General features: G+C 40.5%; 1 protein-coding gene across 1 annotated transcript in view; it reads left to right on the top strand.

Moving 5' to 3' along the window:
- LOC124303819 (origin recognition complex subunit 2) overlaps positions 1 to 19609 on the top strand; it is a 143773-nt gene that overhangs the window by 101785 nt on the left and 22379 nt on the right. The gene's annotated exons all lie outside the window — the stretch shown is intronic.

Below are 19609 nucleotides of genomic sequence, written 5' to 3' on the forward strand. Positions count from 1 at the left end.
TTCTAAAAATCAACAAATAACGTAAAAATTTCGTTAACTTTGTTCTCACGTTCTTACACGATCGATATATTAATATTAGACGAAAAAACATCTCCCTCTCGAATTTCGGCCGGAATAATTTTGACAAGGCTACCGAATCTGGATCGTAATACATACCGGGAGAATCTCTTGAAACTTGAAAATCAACAGCGCATGCGCGAGTTTTATCGGCTGTTCATTGCAGGCTGGCCATCCCGAGTTTCAGCCGTTAAACTGTTTCTGACGGCGATGCAGTTGACACGAATTTTCGAGGTGAGAATCTCAACTAATCGAGGCAGTGACTCGGAAAGGTTTGGGAAGCATTTGTTGTCGGGTCGAAAAGTCGATTCTTCAAAGAACGGTCGGAACTCAACGCTTACGCTCTTTGAAAATTCAAACGTACACATTTTGCGTAGGTTGGCTCGCCTGCGTCGCGGACAAGAACATCGCCGCGGGAAGATTTGGCCGACCAATGAGATTGAATTGCTCGGCGCATGCGCGGTTGATTTTCAAGTTTCAAGAGATCGTCCCGGCATACGATGACGTCGGCGACGTTAGCTCGCGAGAATTGGCCGGAAAGCCGCGAGGCAAGGACATGGCTTGGCCATCTGCGTACAACGTGGCACTCGGTGCGCCTGACTTCATGCCAGATACCCGAGTATCCACGTGTCCCACGTGACCCAAGATGCCCATGCCTCGCTGCCTGACCTTACACGATCCACCGCGCTCAGCCTTATCTAGAGGTATGTTACACACATACAACGCGTCCGCCTTCAGGCTTACACGTGCACGCGGTGCCGCCTGTTACTACATACAACCGGTAAATACGCGCATAATTAACTTGGAAAAATTCTAGGAATAGCTATTTTCATTTGACAGGAACAACAATTTGAGTCCTGGTATACTTTGGCACGTTACGTACAATTTAATGATACTAGGGGTTGAATATTTTTCCTTGTATCAAATTATATCACTTGTTTAATGAAAATTATGAAAACACCCTTGTCGCATTGAAATTATCTTGGGTGTGAAACATTTCTTTGGTTTTTATTTTTATTTATGGCTGTTTTCAGACGTGATAAATTTTTTATTTTTTTTGTTCTCCAAGCAGTATGTTATTCTGTAGGTCACGACACGTAACGGACGTTTTTTTTTCTACCATGATTTACGAAGCGGTTTGGGAGATAATAATGCCATTTTTTGATCGAGATATCTTTGATATCTTGATGTGATGGATAAAATCGGGGAACATTATCGTCTATTCAGCGCACCAATATACGCCGGAAATACACTGATTTATTCGTTTGTAATATTTCCGAAAAATTTTTTCACGTTTGGGTAGTAGTCGGGTGTTTTTTTATGTCGTGTAATGCGATCCGAATGTCAAGCGGTCCTAAAAATTCTGCGCGAAGTGTCCTTAAAGTATCCTTGAATTTATATGACTATATTTGACCAAAATCTTGAAATTGTTCCCTGTTAATTCTCATAACTGTAATCTTTCTCAGTGACTTGTTATGTGTATTTTAAATTCATTTCCATACATTCTTACAATCGCAAACTCAGATATTTTATACTATTTCTGAATGCTTGATTATTTTGAGTTAGGATAATTCCATTTGTTTTTTTTTTTCCTTCCAAACTTGAAATTATCACGAAAGAAATTTGTCAAATTCGGTAAAAATGTCTAGACGAGTAAAATAAAACCGATTCTCCCTCTAATAATAAAAATAAATACCCTGTACATTGAATGAAATTTTTTCAATCTCGATTCCCAAAAACACAGTTAGTTTTACCCACTTGAGTTAATTAAACGTCATGGAAAATATCGGTAAGTTTTATATCCTTTATTCGTTGAATGGCTGCGTTATCAGCTGATCGTCGAAGTGTGATTAGCGATGCTTAGACAGTCAACGGAGCATCACCGAGCGGCTCGAGAGGCGTGAAATCAAATTTGCACCGTGATTTTAGGCGTCGCATAGATTTCCAAAGCTGCACTGACACGTGGCAATTCGTACCGGAATAGTAGACGCAAATTTGCATCTGTATCCGATTCGTAGCTGTAACGTTATTAATCAGGTGCATTTATAATTTTTAGCAATTACTTTGTGATACCTGCAGGAGTCGATCTTTTTGTTCGATCTTCTTCTATTTTTTTAATTGATTTTTTTATCTGATTTAGAAGTAAAAATTAATAGCACAAAATAATAACGATTAATCGCATGGTTCGAAAGCTGCGATTCGAAGTACAACAAATTTTATTAAAACGATGAATTTTTTGTAAACGGCCTGATGTGTGAATTTTTCCATCAGATCCTCAGTTAATCACAAAAATGTCAAGAGAGAAAATGATTAAAGATTATGGGTTGAATAACCTTGTGTTTTATTGGAAAATTTAACAACGTTATTAAAAATCGATTTCAGGTAATTTGTAGAGAATCCATTAACAAACGAAATGAGATCACAGGCATCCATCGAAATGGGTCAAACAATACGATCTTGTTATTAGCATTACAGAAATCGAACAATAATTTTATTTTCCTCAAGTTGTATTGAAAACTAAGTTTGTGTCATTAGAATTTGGGGTTTTCAATGGACTGACAGGTTCTTTTTTTTTTTTTTTTTAAGAAAATGAAAGCACTTGGAGCAATTTGAGTTTCCGCGATTTATTATTTATAGTTTCAAGAACATTTTAGAATTTTTTCATTGATATTAATAACAAAATGGCTGCATGGCGCATATAAGTAGCGAAAGCTCCAAAACTAAAAACGGTTCCAAGTGTTTTCATTTTCTTTGAAAAAAAAAAAAAAACACCTAAAAATGGATATTATTATGTAACGTCGAAGCCCCCTCCCCTCTCAATCGTTATAATTCTCGAATTAGAGTGTGCTTCATGTGTTTGTACGGTCTTCTTTCATTTTGTAACGAGATAGAAGTATCTACATTACAGTTGTCATACAAATCTAGGAAAACTGATCTCACCAATCACACTTATGTAATTATTGTAATTACGGCCTCACGGTTCGGAAAGTTTTTTTTTCCGTAAGTTCAAGCTACTGCCACTGTTATAAACATTACAAGGTTTAAAGCAAAAGCTATACGTAGCAGAGTATATTAATTTGTACGACTAAGTACGCATCCAGAGGTACAAGGTGAAATGTAAATCGACACCGGATTTGTATAATAAACAGATGTGCGCATGCGATCGAAGTCGGCTCAAAGCCGGTATTGTGTGAAATATTTTCATCATTTTTTAATTCTCCTCAACAACTCGTCGGGTCCGATTCTGGTATATTACATATAAGACTTGTACACAGGGAAGGTCACGAACAAAATATGTCCACAAATGAAAAGTGGACAAATGCTATTACTAAAACCTCGATAACTCTCTTGATTTAACACTGCTGACGTTGTTGTATTTTCAAGATAACAACAAATACCAACGCGTGGTATAATCAAATAATCTGACGTCAGCGGCGGAAAATTATTTCTCAAACCCGGTTGTATGCAACGTTACGTGCCGTACATCCGCGGTGTGTTTTACGCATGCATTCGTTATTATTTCGAGCAGAAATTTCTGGCCGTGAATTCCTCCTGCAACCGCTGACCTGAAACGAGTTAAAAACAAGATCAGCCATCCCGCGGTGTTACGTTTCCGGGTGAATCACTCGGGCGATTGTTGTAACTGTATACTGCAGATTATATTCGAATCAGCACACTGTACGTATGGCTCATTTGTATGGAAATTGCGAATCCTTAATGCCGCTTTATTGTTGTTCGCATCGTTGTCATTGCCACTCGAAAATCACGCATTGTCTTCTGCTTGGATTCGAAATCACCTAATCAAATAACGCTCAGTGAGCAGATGTGTGTTTCAATGTGCTTCTTCACGTTAATCGTATAATAATTGATCACTTACTTGGATCATTGAATGTTGATCATGCTTCCATTTGCCAAATTCAACCCGTTGAACTACTTCAAACTCATCTGCGAATACTGGATATAATTTTCACAATGCTGGTATATACACACAGAGACATGCTTCAGTCCAAGTCGCGGCATTGTGCAAAGACCAGAACGAGCTGGGGGCCAGTTTGAACTTCGAACGCCTTGACCGGAATCCATCGCTTCAGAAAGTTCAACTTCAAACTCGTCCTACCGCTTACACCATTCTTGTTACGTCCACCCGCGTACCTCTGCATCGTTTGATCCAATTATGGCTGTTATAGACGCCAGGTACGAGGTAACAAAGTACGGTCCAATTTCATTAACCGTTGGTTCTTTTTTAAAGATACTTTATGCAACGGACAAATTTACTCAGAGTACTTTTAGCGGACTAAAAGGTATCTCGGAATACTTTGCAGGATAACGAACATTAAATTGATTCAATTTTTACCAACTTTTGACTAGGTTTAAACGCAATTTTTGTAACAGTCTTCCTCAAGGAAATTTTTAAACGCTCTTCGAGGGCTGGAAATACTCTCTCTATCTGTCTCTTCATACCTCTCGCCTAACGTCTAATGTGGTTTCTTATCTTTATGGTATAATTCTTCCGTGAAGTTGTATTTGGCCGATATTCGGTATCAACGCTACTTGCCAGCTGTCAAATTGCATCCAATTCCATGTTGCAGACATTTAACATAGATCTTAAGGTCACTACATAAATTGATGCACTCTAATAAGGGTCTTCATTGGGATCATGGCGTAGTTGAGGACAGCACTGTTATCGTTTTCACAGAGGCGGGAGAATTTAATTATGAAATTTACTTTTCATGATTGAATAACATTTACTTCAACGAATTACTTATCAAATCAGTCATTTCTCTTCGTAATGGACAATTTACGCATGGCTAAATTGTGAAAAACGTGAGTAAATTTTTATTATTGCATAAATATTGCCTTGGATATATTCATGATCGATACCATATGTATAGTCGTCAGCCAACATAACCTCATTTTATTACAACCTATCGTACGCCTAGAACATTGGTGCCATCTACGCTGAATTCGACGAATATGGATCCTCATTAAAGGGATCAGCATGAGTTTCAATTCATTTTCGATTCATCGATGCAGTCAACGATCCATGAAAATGAACAAATGACAACTTTTAATTAAACTTACGCTTTCATCGCATTGCTCGAAGTTGATCTGCTTTTGAGATCAACGGCTCTTCCAAAAGAGAGTAATCGACATGTGAAGAAAAAGATTTACGAATCTGTGACGATGACTAAACTAAAACAGGTCTGAAAAAACTGGTAACACTGCACTCATTGTCACAAACTCATTTATTCCAAGTCAGAACATTACGATTGAGTGTCTTGAATGAACAACGCCAACGTTGAATCTCGGTTGTCCCAATTCGTCAGAGTGAATTCGCCCGGTCCCTTTAAGCCTTCCGATCATATAAATGCCCTGCAGTTCCACCTTGGCTGTGGCTCGAAGGGGGCGAAGGGATGGCGGCTTTTGGTGGGGAAAAGTGGCAAAATGGCGTCGATGAAGCAAGGCCGTGAGTCGTGGACTCGGAGCTGAGAGGGAGGAGAACGAGGGGCAGAGGAGGAGTTCCCGAGAGGGAAGAAGGGCCGAGGGAAGGACCGCGTGCACGTGCCGACTCTGATTTTCCAGAACCGTCACGTGGGCCGCAGGGCAAGGCCGTGGAGAGTGGTGCGAGCCCGAAACCGTTCAAGGGGAAGCAGTCGGCTTCGGCGAGCAACCTCGCGCATGAGCAAGCCACACGGATATACATGTAAAATTGAGCCTTGGACCCTGCGCGTGTACGACGACACACGTGGATCAAGCTAGGGTTGTGCTTTGAGAGAAAATATTAGGCTGACGTGAGAATAATGTTACGACAAATTTCTACGCGAGGTATCTCGAAGCCTACGATACAACCAAACACCATGAACTTCATTCGAATTAAGAGCCCAAGGGAACAACCGATCGAGTCCATATTCTTGGATCGAAAACGAGTCAGTGATGATATTGTTGGTGGCATTAGAGAGAGTATTTTCAGAAAATGACCAATGTTGAATGGGAATACCAGCATCGGTCCACGAAAAATCTGGCGCAAGTATCGATTTCGAATGGACTCGTTTTTTTCTAAATCAATTCTGAGCGGACTAAAGTGGTTCTTACCCTGGACCCTTCAAATGAGATGATGCAGTACAGTTTCATTCCAATGATGACGCTGTGAAAGTATTGCCGAAGCTCGGCGAGATTTGACAGGGTTTTTTATTGATGGGCATCGCTGCTTTTGAATATTGGTTAAGGTCGTGTTGTCAAGTTACAGTTTCATCGCGATATCGATATTTTATGATTAATGTCTTACAGAATCGAAGGGTACAATTTGAGGCAAGTACATTCTGGTGAACTTGATCTGTGTCTTGATGTTATGTTGTCCAACATCGATGAAAATATCCTATTTTGCGTTAGGGAAACCGTGAATTGAAGTTGAAGATATCTCTAGATTGACACTACAGATTTTCCAACACACCGCATATACTTTCCATCTAAAATTTAAACTGAAATCGGAACTGACGAAAGTTACATCGAGCGCTGGAATCCTCGTAACGACCCAAGAGTAGGTACGGCATTCGTATTATTTGGCCGAAGCATAGTTCAAATTCCTGAGAAATTCTATCCTCGAAGTTATATGGAAGAAGAGTACACTGTTGGAATAAAAAAAAAAAAAAAATATCAAGAAAGTATAGCGAGTTGATTTCAGTGTCAAATTATGCAACGTTACTCCATACTTTGCTGTAACATGACAGTACTTCACTCTTTCGCTTCTCCAGCCAAATGATTCGAGGAATGTGCGTTGTTCAACGTTTTCCTAACTGACGGTCCCGCATGACTACCACTTCCAAGGAACATTGTGTCTCGGTGTCATCGTCGTTTTACGAAGCGATACGTCTGCAGCAGGAGTGTGCAGACGAAGTTGAAATTGTCCGTTAAGAAGGATCTCCTCATTTACTTCCTCCGCCCTCTCGCAACGCCCTTTTCAATTATTTCTCCCGGACGGTGCATACACCAGTGATGCGTACAGCACTTACACAACGTCGCTTACATGCATTTGGAAACGGAACGCAGAACGCAGAACGCAGGGTGTTCTCCCACGCCGTGGATCGAGTAGCGGGGGTATCGACCGCTCGCCATTCCCGTGACCTGACCTCGTCTGAACCCTCCGCACCCTCACCCTGCCTGCCATTCCCGTACCATCTCAGCCCAGGGGTTCACCGAACACGTTGGTACCCTCCAACTGTCCGTTCTCTGGTTTCTCTTCCCTCCGATGATCGCTACTCGCACTTCTTTCTCTCCAACGACACGCATGCGGGCATGGGTTATTACGGATGGTATATGGAGGCCTTCGAATTCAAACGAACATTTCGTGGGATTTACGGATACCGGTTTTGACATCACTTTGACCAATGACCATCTCCAACTCCCTGTCCTGCCCAAAACACGCGGGGAGAAATGTCATTCTGTTGGGGTTTACTGTGAAGTTGAATAGGAAAATGAGGATTGAATAATAACGTTGGAATGTTATTGAAACTAAACGAAAATGTGACACTTGTTACTATTTGGTGACTTTTCAGTTGAGTTACATCATTCTTTTTATCGATACGGTATCAAATTATCGCAACAGTAACGAGAAAATATAGAGGCATAGTGACTATTTTCTAAAAGGAAAAAGTAAAACGTGTCATAAATATTCTGGTCGTACCTTCAAGCATAGTTTTTATCGTGTACTTAGAACCATGTTCTGCGGATGGCAGGTGGTGGAATATTCATGGACTGTATACTGACTATAGGTAAATGGAAAATTTTATACGTTCAATTAAGGAAACTCGGTAACTTTTTAAAAACGAAAGTTTTATAACAACTGCGACAATGAAGATGTAATTTCCTAAAAACCCGAAGGTCTCCAGGTTCGAAATTTTTCTCCGATATACCGTAAGGGCATTTCACCAAATACCTGAAGACTGATATATTCATAGTAAAGAAGTAGTAAAGAAATTGTAAGTCAGTAACGTTTCGAACAGATCACGAGTGTAAAGAATCATAGGTTTATTTCGTGCAACGTGTAACGAGAATTTGAAAATTGATGATCCAGTGTCGTTCGGAAGAATTTTAATCTTGTCAATCCAGTCGAGGAAAACTTCCTCTCTTATATCTGACAATGAGAATAACTCACGATTTCACGAAAGAACTGACAAAATAGATGGCGAAACGTTATCTCGAATGAACAAGAAATATGCAGGGGAAGCAGCCACGCCATCGTCGATAATCTGAGTATGTCGAAAGGGTGCGGATTGCGCCAGAATGAGGTGATGGATACCCTTATCGGTTGGGACGTATGTAACCTATGGCTGTAAAACAGCGGCGTTGTTGAGCTGTAAAGATTTATCTTCGTTCGTTGTTTGTACAACCGAGTCCATAAAACACCGTTTCATTTTACCATTTCTATTTACTGCGTCTATAATATATCTCTGCCGCTCGTGCAGTTTACGTCCACACGCACCTGGCACTTAGCGTCAGACAATCGCCACCTGAAACCCATTGATCAGTTCCAAACTCGGGTAACTAGGATTCAGGTTACGTTATTGATTCGAGGGTAAAAGACCTTATTGGAACAAAATCATTGTGGTCAAAACCGAATTTCATTTGAGAAAAACGGGCAAATCTTTGAACCATGGAACTTAAACCAAGCTCATTCTTTCTGTGGTAATTTTATCTGCTGATTACTGGACAGCCAGAACATTTCGACACTGTAAAACCTTGAGTTTCCGATATGTTTGAAAGCCGGATCGACGGGTTGGCGTCGGTTCACCAGTAGAACTTTTATTCCAAGGCTAGTTTCTATATCCATCCTCAAATATCGCACCGCGTGCTATTTGCCAACTGATAATTCCGGCAATAGAAGAGAAATTTTACTCAAAATCAATTACTCTTATCTTATCCATTTGCCAAATAAGTTACCAAACCTCTCGTGTTATGGAACGCATACAACTTCACACCTATACACGCATTTGCGATATTTATCTACCTGCAAACACATGGATCTTCATACATGATTTTATTTACCTAAGAAAATATTGATATATGTAGTCCGTACAGCTTGAGGTGCAGGCGCAGAAGGAGGAGGAGGAAAGAGGCGGTGTAGAGCGGGACGATACACTTTGCCCAAACGTCTTCCTTTATCATTTAGCACACCTGTCTCACCTGTCAAGGTTGAACAATTTTGTTCTATATGAACCAAGGAGTAAACCGATGTCGGCAATAACATGGAGCGAATAAAACAGAGGCTTCGTAAAGAATCCATCGTTATTTCTTCAGACCAGTAATTATTCTCAACGATACTTCAGTAGGTATGAATTATACGATTATAATTCTAATTGGCCAATTTTCGCAGTCATATTTTGCACCGAAATGAGCAATGCAATATCACGTTGCTTAGTCACATTAACGATTTTCATCGCTCATACACGGATCTTCTTACTACGTTTAAAATGTTTCAACTGTCGGAGATAAGGAGGCGAATAAATTGTAAGTCATGTATTTTCTGTTCTATTGACACGAAAAAAACAAAAAAAAAAAAACCGAAATAACACAAGGTTTATATAATTCCTCATTCCAAAAAATATTTCAAAATACCTGTCGAATGTTTCTTAAAATTCGTCGTTTCGTTTGGTTGGTAAATATCATCTACAGTGTCAAAAAATCAGTAAACCTGCAACGATAGGATATTTCTGAATAACTGGTCTTCAACAGAGCAACTTCCCTAGCTGCGGTGTAGTACTTTCACTTTCAACTTTTGAATCCTTCAACATATCCCTAGAGATCACGAACTCGGATCAGCTGCGTAAACACCTCGTCGTCCGGTCGGCACTGCAACCATATGAGCACGGTAAAAGTCTGCGATCGTCACGAATCGCGTTTCCTTTCTTCGCTGAAAGTCCGCGGTAGGAGAGACCGGTGCTAGTTCTCACACTTCTTACTCTCCGATTTTTAGGATTTTTTTTTTTTAATCAAAATTTCATTCAATTCGGATATAGGGACTGTAGATGCATCCTTTACCCACCTAGAGAAATTTTGTGGCTGTTCCAAAGCAAGTCTGAGTAGGTATTTAAACGACGAAAACTGATAAAAAATTATGAATAATTTTTTTTTCGCACCTTGGTTTTCTTATTTTTGTTTTCATCTGAGAAACTCGGGTCTTCAATGTATATTCTTAAGCAATGAATCTTTTTTCCTGGAAACCACGAACCAGTCGACCTAGACCCCGAAAACACGAAATAACGTGAAAAATTCTACTCAGATTCCGAAAATCCCGAAAAACTTCACTCGGACTTGGAAAACCACGGAAAAATCGAAATGGGACAAGTTGTCGGGAAATTATCGTCACTTGTGACGAACTTGCCTCAACCCGCGATTTTGTTTAAAAATTCGCATGCCTTGCTGACCCGCTATTGAAATATCAAAAACACACGCATCAAATGAAAGCTACATGAATCACCTTTCCGATTATCTTATAGCGAAATATTCCAATGCGGCCAAGAAATTGAGAACAACACATTTATAAGATGGGAAAATAATTACTAATTAGGTCCAATTTCTGTTTTTCAATCAATGCGAGGCTGCGTATGCTGCGATATTCTAGTTAACGAGGATATATGAGGAGATATAAGCCTTGTCACAACGAGGATGTGTCTCCCGTGTAGAATTAGGTGCACACGATGCGCATGGCGTCCACTGTATGTACACTTGGGGACACCGAATCTGAGACGGCTAATTTTTTACACTAGACAATTACGTTGGCAACGCAGAGAAACCTACAGCGCCACAGTCGGCCGAGCGCGAAACTAACTCAATCTCAATAAACGTATCATAACCCATGACCGTCGAATCTAACCCTAAAATACCGCGGGGATAATGACTTGTTGGATTGACACGTATTTTAAGGTTAGATTCGACGGTCATGGGTTATGATACGTTTATTGAGATTGAGTTAGTTTCGCACTCGGCCGACTGTGGCGCTGTAGGTTTCTCTGCGTTGCCAACGTAACGGTCTGGTATAAAAAATTAGCCGTCTTAGATTCATTGTCCCCAAGTGTACAGGCAAGAAGTTTTCCATGCCAAATCTGTGCCGGGCACACAGAGAGAGTCCTCGATCATGAGCTTGGCTTCATACATGATCGAACGAATACACAGCGGTATAATAATCGGGGAGAGCAGCTCGGCAGGAGTGGCTTACATACTACACTTATGTAGGTACGCATATGGAGCACATAGATCGCTCTCACCCCTTCCCGAGAGAGTCGAATCTAGGAGGGACTGCTGCCGTACGTGTGTCCGGTGGTGCAACTGTGCCAAATAGAGTTTAGAAAGCACACAGCAGTCGCCTCTCGCTACTACGAACATTTGCTTCTATATACTATACTATACTATACTATATTATAGTTGCAAATTTTCCACGTACACTTACCTCGGTTTAGTATTGCACGTGCTGCGCGTAGCGTATTTTGATACCTGTGACGTATCGCGTTTCAGATTATATACCTGTAACTGTGTAACGTGCATGGCGCTCGAATTCGATCTGACGGAGCTCGGGCCGTCATCGATTTTAGAAACTTTACAGGATTTTTGATTGCAGTATAACTGCCGATACTGCAACATTTCTCGGTGTTCAATTTCAATTAGTGAGAACATGAAACGGTGAAAATTGGTTCACTCGAAGGCGAAACTTTCTCACCGACGAATGAATCAATATTGAGACGAATTATTGCAAACCGCGTTCCCGCACACAGATGGCGAAATTTTTGCAACGCGTATTGTACACGCGTTGTGCAACATATCGTTCAAACGAGTGTATAACCCGTCTGGTGAAGGAGAGAAGGGAGAGGAAGGGCGTAGAAGGGTAGAAAGCGCGCAAAAACACACACTTCCAAGTATAAGTCACCGTATGTCTGAAACCAGACGTCGCAGCAGGCAATTCGTGAAGCGTGCTGGGAAACTCTGTTGAACATTTCTACCTATGTTGTATGTAGGTACGTGGTATGTAACAAAACTGGGCTGAAAAAGAAGAACGAGCGAAGGAGGTTAAGTTAGGTTTGGTTGGGTTAGATTAGGGACGGGGATTTCCCCCCCATCCATTGCCTCGAACTTTTGAATCCCAGAACATGCAGTATACCCAGCAACCACATCAGATGTCTGCACACGCGGTCGTACAGAGGTTACATATTTCGCCCTAGGCTCGTAACTGTACGTATTATTCACAGAAGTATGCCTTAGTATGCCTAATAGTCATATGTATTAGGGTGGTCCTTGTTTAGGGTGTTGCCGAATTTTTACCGCCCCATCACTGAAATCAATTTCAAATCATTAAAAAAGAGTCGCCAAATTTTTTCAGATTCTTACAGCAAGTCTGAGGTAGCTCGCATTGTGATCGAAGTTTCTTGTGGAAGTGACATGAGAAAAACTTTTTTCGCACTGTACATTTTATCGTGAAAGTAATAATGTTCCAAAAAATCTGTAACTGCGAGGTTTTAGTCGGCATTAGTGATACTATGTGAAAAAAAAATACACATTATCGTACGAGGCAATCTAGACGAATTCCACTTCCTCTAAATAAAAAAAAAAGTCAGGTTTCGAGGTTGTGCAATTCGTCTAGATTGCCTCGTACGATAATGCGTATTTTTTCCCAGATAGTAGGACTAATTCTCACAAAAACCTCGCGGTTACAGATTGTTTGGAACATTATTACTCTTGCAATAAAATATATACTGAGAAAAAAAGTTTTACCCATGTTAATTTCCATAAGAAACTTCGATCCCAATGCGGACCATCTTAGAGTCGGTGTAAAAATCTGAAAAAATCAGGCGATTTTTTTTTTGAATTATTTGAAATTGATTTGGGGGATGGTCTGGCAAAAATTCGTCAACACCCTGAATAGGGACCACCCTAATATATATATATAAAATACATACACGACTATTACGGTATAATGGGTATACACTTATTTTGTACAACGTACGCTTGTACAGAAGCGGAGGGTGAATGTGGAAAAAGTAGTCAACGTAGTCGAAATTATCGAATGCTTTATCAAGCTGAAAAACCCGATGACGAATTCAGTCTGGTTGGGTTCGAAAGGAGGAGAACTCGATATTCGGATCCTGCAGTTCGAGTCGTTTTCCTCGATTTTACAAGAGCTTTAAAAACATCCACGGTCATCGCTCAAAATCGTCTTTACATTCAGCAGATTTCTTGTACTTGTATTTTGAGCTGCCAAGGTCAGTCGGTCATGATTTACTCAAACGAATATCCGTAGCAGGTTTTTTTTTTCATCCGAATGAAAGAATTACTAAACGACGGTTGAAGTCAATGTGAGAAATGAATCAGGCCAAAACAATGTTCCTTCGATGTGCGGAACAAGAAAAGTAAAAATTACCAGATTCACACTGGAAAAGTCTAGTTTTGAAATAATTTTGAGACGTGATGATATTGTGCCTGATTTTTTTTATGGAAAAAGTGTAGAATTTCAATCGGCCATAGCTTATTATGTTTGTAAAAGGTTCATCTATGGGATCGTCCGAACTCAAAACTTGTATCGAGCTCTTCAGTTGACCTGAAAAACGACTGGTTAGAAATCAGTGTACGTATCACGTACCTATAATCAACTGACGCTTTATTTCAAAATATATTCATGTAATCAGTAATTCGTATCATGTAATTTGCGTATAATTTATTTACTAACAAAACCAGGTACTATTCATTGAAATTCGATCAACAATACGAATAAGTCGTTCCATACCGACGATTGATTGATTCTTAAACCAGTTGCTTCGCAATCGACAGTTTTCAATTGTTTATTTTTTATTTAACGAAAAAATAGTTTCCGTCTTTCAGTCTTGACTGTGCACCTCGATTTTTTAATTTTTCTGTTTCCGTCTTTCTTTGTCTGGATTATACACCTGATACATCCTTAACCACGTACGCGTCCTAACTTTGCAAGCCGCTCTCCGTTCGTGATGTGAAACTCTTGGAAGACGGCTACAGTAAAGACAGCAATAAAAAATTAGCAGCAGTTCGAAAGACGCGCTTGTACGCTCCAGTTTGCATGCTATGGACGAGTGAAAAACCGTCGCTGCAGACTTTGTGTAGCCGCGTGTCTCCGGCCTCAACCATCCTCGTTTTATTCCCTATCTCGATAACTTCACATGCAATATCCAATGCGGACTGCACGCATGCGTGCATGCACTTACTTCAAACGCGCGATTGCAAAAACCGATTCTCTTCAACGCTGTCCCATCACGTGAACTAAAACACGTTGACACTGTTACGGATGTCACACTCGTAGACGTCTACGTTTCCGCGGTGATGATCATCAGGGTATGGATACTATACCATTTGGCGCACTGAGAGAAAATTTTACTTCCGGTTAACGCTCAGTCCTTAACTATTTTCATTTTCTACCACAACCGAAAAATACAGTTCTAGGTACAAAATGAAAGTTGGTTTCGTAACTGTTACCAGAAAGTCTAGTATTCGTTACTATTCTTTCGCATTACGACCGCTGTTACTATGTCTATTTTCATGCAACTGTTGCGAAAATTTAATGCTTGTGCAGCAATAAATTAACGTTAAAGCCTTGTTTAACTAAAAAAGTAGAGTAAACCTCAGAAACTGATTTTGCGTTGCAATTACCAAAAAAGGATCGAAAATAGCGCAAAATGGTTACGTCTACCTCGTTTTTCGTAATCCCAACAATATTCAAATAGTTTTTTTTAACGATACCTGTTTTACTCAATGTTTCCAGCTACTATAACAAATGAAATCTTACTCAGTGCGGTCAAATTATTCATCGGGCTTGGACCAAACTGTAGCCAACATAATAACGGTTTCCACTATAATGACGTTACAAAATATTTTATATCATCACTGAAGTGGTTGGCAATTTAATATTTACGGCGATCTCTGTCCCCCTCTTAACAACTTATGAATTACTTCTATACTCCAATTCTCAAATATACTGATATATCAGCGATGCTATGTTTTACACGTACGAATTTTTTTGATCCGTGAATAATTTTATCTCAAAAGAAGTCACGAGAAGGCGCTGCTTAAAATCAAGAATGAAACTAAAAGGAATTTCATCCTCTATAACGTTTCTCCCATTGTTGTGGTAGCCCTTTGGTTCAAACCTTTTGAATAACTTGTGAAGGATAGTAACAAGTGCCCATGCCCTGGTGATCAGCCGCCCCTCGTAACGTAGATTCTTGGATGACGCTGAGCTATTCCAATGTTGGAATTAATTGCAAATGCACCAACCAAGCAGAACCGGAAATATGTAACCCTTGCGTGAGAGCCATGGACGGAAGTATATTCAAAGAACATCGCGTCCGATGTTTGCCTGCGGCTTTGTTCCAACGCTCGAAGCACATTATGCATTATTTTGTACATTTGCACTTGATTCTTGGAGTTATTGCTGCATATATGCTATAGTATATATATATACATACCTACGTGGATGCACTGCGTATAGACAGTGGTTACGATGAGGTATGGATCGTGTCTATAGGCGTGTGAATCTAACTCGATACGATCGAACGACAGTCGACACTGCGGGATAATGCTTATAACGACGCAAACGAAAAAGAAAGAAAAGAGAAGAAATTAAAAAAAAATAAGTCAAAGAAATAACAGAAGTGGATACAGGCGTGTTCTCGGTGAATGAGAGTATAGAGTTACCATCTGAAGCAAGGGAACGAGCAAATGTATCTCGTTACGTACGCGCATACTTGTACGCGTGGAACGTTCCTTATGTGCCCATTATACACCACGCCGTATGTCCCATGTTTGTGATGATTAATCATACAAATGTATATACCAAGGTTATGGCCACAAAGAGCCTAATGACAAATCGGACAATGGAAAACGTCAAACAAAACTCCCACCTCTCGCATATATAGAGCGATTATTGTGGTGTGAGCACATTGGTAGAAAACATGACTTTGACGACGTGACGTGATATTGATATCCATGCGTGTGTGTTGTGCACAAATTCACGTGTTGTCTTAGAGTCGAGTCGTGTTTTGCGAGTACTTCCGACAACGACGACGTCTGATTCATTCTTTCCGGCAGTAATTATTTCAATACCCGCAGCACGCGTGTTACGCGTTAAATAAATTTACCGTTTTGACGAAAAGTAGTCGATCGTTGGCGCTTTTTGTGTTAAGAAAATAGAGAAGTGGATAGAACTGTTTAAAACCATGCCATGTTCGTTGAAGCAAAACTTGGAAGTGAATTAGATTAATGTACAGCTACTACCGTATTAATCGATACCCGTAGCACCAGGAAGTCTACTCTTTCCTTTCCCTCCGAACACACTCTCAACAAGGACCACAAGTGTATGGGATTTTCATGTCTAGTATTCCGGAAACTCAAGGCTGCATCTCGTCTAAAACGATCCAAATCTGATACCTGAGCTGTAAAGCGCACGCTTGAACGCGGCATGAAAAAAGCTTTTTCACATTTTTCGAGATATTTACTTGGAACATCGAGACCGAGAGGCATCAAAGTATCGTTTGAAAACTGAACAACCGTGAAAAGCTGATCCAGTCCTGTGTGAAAGTGATTCGGAAGAAGAGGAGAAATAAAGAAAACAAATACCGGCGAAGGTTGTGAAAAATTGACCACTTTTACAAACGGTATGCCGATACCTAAAACCGTTACAATTTATGCGTTACGTCAGAGACACGGAGCGTGAAACCCTTCCGAGTCTATCGGCCTTGGACGACCCGCTTGACGGTTCCAAAGGCGAACACACAGCCGTCACCGAAATCTGTTTGTATATATTCGGTAATGGCGTCACGAGGTTTTTCTCACCGTTCGTTCGTTCGGTAAAACCTTGATGAATCCGGGTATGAAAAATGATGGTAAAAAACAAAGACCGCGTACCATGGCGGAAGACTTTCACGTGGGAATATTATGAAAAATTTTTGCCCAACCTGCTTACAACCTTAGGCACGGCCCTGTAACTCCACGTGTCGACTGCCTACACTGCCAAGGTTTTCTACGTTATCGAAATTCCTAGCGTCTGGTTGTATCTGAACTCGTAATGCGAGTTGTAACGAATCGATAATCGAAGAATTTAGGAGACAATGCTTGCTTCGAATAAATTATCTTGCGTCGAAATGATCGTCGTTTGACTCGACTACAAACTAATCTAGTTGGAGTCAAGGAGAATTACCGCGTCCTTCGGCAAGTAGAACGGTATCGTAAAATTTAACTGCCCGTCTAATTGAATAAAAGTAGTTGATTAGTGTTTACTACTTACCTGTATTTGATTCTCATGAGGTGGAATGACTCGAGTCATTCAAGTTTTACATAAACACTAATTAGTACGTAAAATAACTTTGGTGTTATCGTGTATGTACTTGTAGTTAGACGTTACCGCCGGACATTCGGGAGTAGAATGAACTTTGTACGAATATTACAATCGACTAACGATAAGAAAATTTAAGCCAGTTGAAACAAAGCCACGCTTTTCCAATGCCGTTTCTTTCAGTCTACCTCGCATATCCAAGTGTATTCATAGGTCATGAATTCATGGTCGCGACGTCGCCTAGCATCGCGCCATACCAACGTGAACAAAATTCTCTGTACAAACATGTCGTAATTGGAATAATCGCACCTTCGCTGGATGATTAAGAGCTATTGCTGATGTTCTATTGCTTTCAAACTGCCCATATATCAGCACGTTTTATTTGTGCCGATAAACTCGTAAACAAGCGCCACGTTTTCCGGGTCGTCATAAAAATTGCTGTGAAATATAACCTGGGTTCCTAAATCATATTCGGCAAGGACGCTGGCTTAGGTACGGATTCGCACCTGTCGGGTTATCGCGGCGCTGTACAAAGCATACCAACGAGCTAGTCGCTCGTTTTCACCGTGAAAGTTTCAAAGAAAATCCTTCCTTCGTGTCGAATATAATTTACACGGAGAGAAATTTTTAGTTCCGGTTACCGCTCGGCCCTTAACTATTTTCATTTTTTACCACAATCGAAAAATATAGTTCAAGGTAGGAAATGAAAATTAGTTTTCCAGCTGTTACCGGAAAGTTTAGTAGCCGTTACTATTCATTCTCGTTACGATCGCTGTTGCTATATTTTCTCGCAACTGTTGCGAACATTTAACGCTCGTGCAACGATAAATTGACGTTAAAGCCTTGTTTAACTAAAAAAGTAGAGTAAATCGAAGAAACTGATTTTGCGTTGCAATTGGTTACGTGTACCTTGTTTTTCGTAATTTCAACAATATTCAAACAGTTTTTTTAATGATACCTGTTTTACTGAATTTTTCTAGTTACTGCAACAAATGAAATTTTTCTCAGTGTTCAATTAGCGCAGTATACACTGGGTGAGAAATTTTTAAAAAATACTTCTTACGCAGTGTTTCAAATATCGTTAACATACTTTCAAATTCAATTATCCTAGAAATGCTTGTATAGAAAGAGCACATTTCAAAATACGTTCCTTTTATTCACCAGTCAAAGTTAGCAAGTTTATTAAAATTTTCATTCAACTTTGTATTACACCCGCGCGTTTTAACTTTAATAATTGGTTCATATAATGGCTTTAATATTGACGTATATGTATAGTTACACTTTCGATATGCTTGTTTAAAAATACTCGTTTTTAGTTATTCAACTGAAATATAAAGATAAAAAAACTTTCGACTGTCGGTCGTTTACAAAAATGTGTCAACGATGCGTACGCAGCACGAATTATGCCGTATTTTAAAGTACGACGATTAGTGTATCGAATAGTGTTACTACGACATTACATTCGTAGATTATACATTTCTTTCCAACAAAGTTTGACGGGAAATATCTTCGACTGGCTAGCAATAATTTCAAACTATTTGAAAATACACTCCCAAGTATCAAAATTATTTGGATACCAACAACAAATACTGTACAACTCTGCGCAAATACTTTGACAAGTTTGCCATAGGCGGATATCGGCGTCGATATATCCCGTAGCCTTCAAACGGCCTCTCGCGACGCTCCACATTCCTGATGCAGAGAAACGGTATATTCGAGACGGCCTAGCTTTGTTTAAAACGATCAGAATCTTGTAACGGATACAGTAGAAGCTCGATAACTTCTCGCTCGCATTCGTTTCTTAATTCTTGAACCACTTCGAACGCGTTTACCTCCCATTCGATCCATACGTTTCCGAGAGCCCCCCCCCCCCCCCCCCCCATCGCCCCTGCGACAGCCCCAAGGGCGGAAAGTTAGCGAGCTTCTAACCTGTCTCACAAACCTCCGACCACATTTGATAGCCAAGCAGATGCAGGAGAGGACGGGTTCAAGGCGCACCGGAGCCCCGCGTGTCGTGAAACAGCCCACGCACACACAACGCGTGGACCCGTCTGTATCAGAAGGAGGCTGGGCTTCGACGGATAGTCCGGAGGCTCGCCGCGGCCAGCCAGGGCCGTCTCAAGGCCCACCGAAGCCCCGTTCTTATCCGCGGTCGCGTTCTAAAGCCGGTATGCAAAAAGGCACCGATCGTGTGCTGTAAGGTTTCTTTTT

Source organism: Neodiprion virginianus, chromosome 4 (genome assembly GCF_021901495.1).
Source record: "Neodiprion virginianus isolate iyNeoVirg1 chromosome 4, iyNeoVirg1.1, whole genome shotgun sequence".
NCBI classification, from domain to species: Eukaryota; Metazoa; Arthropoda; class Insecta; order Hymenoptera; family Diprionidae; genus Neodiprion; species Neodiprion virginianus.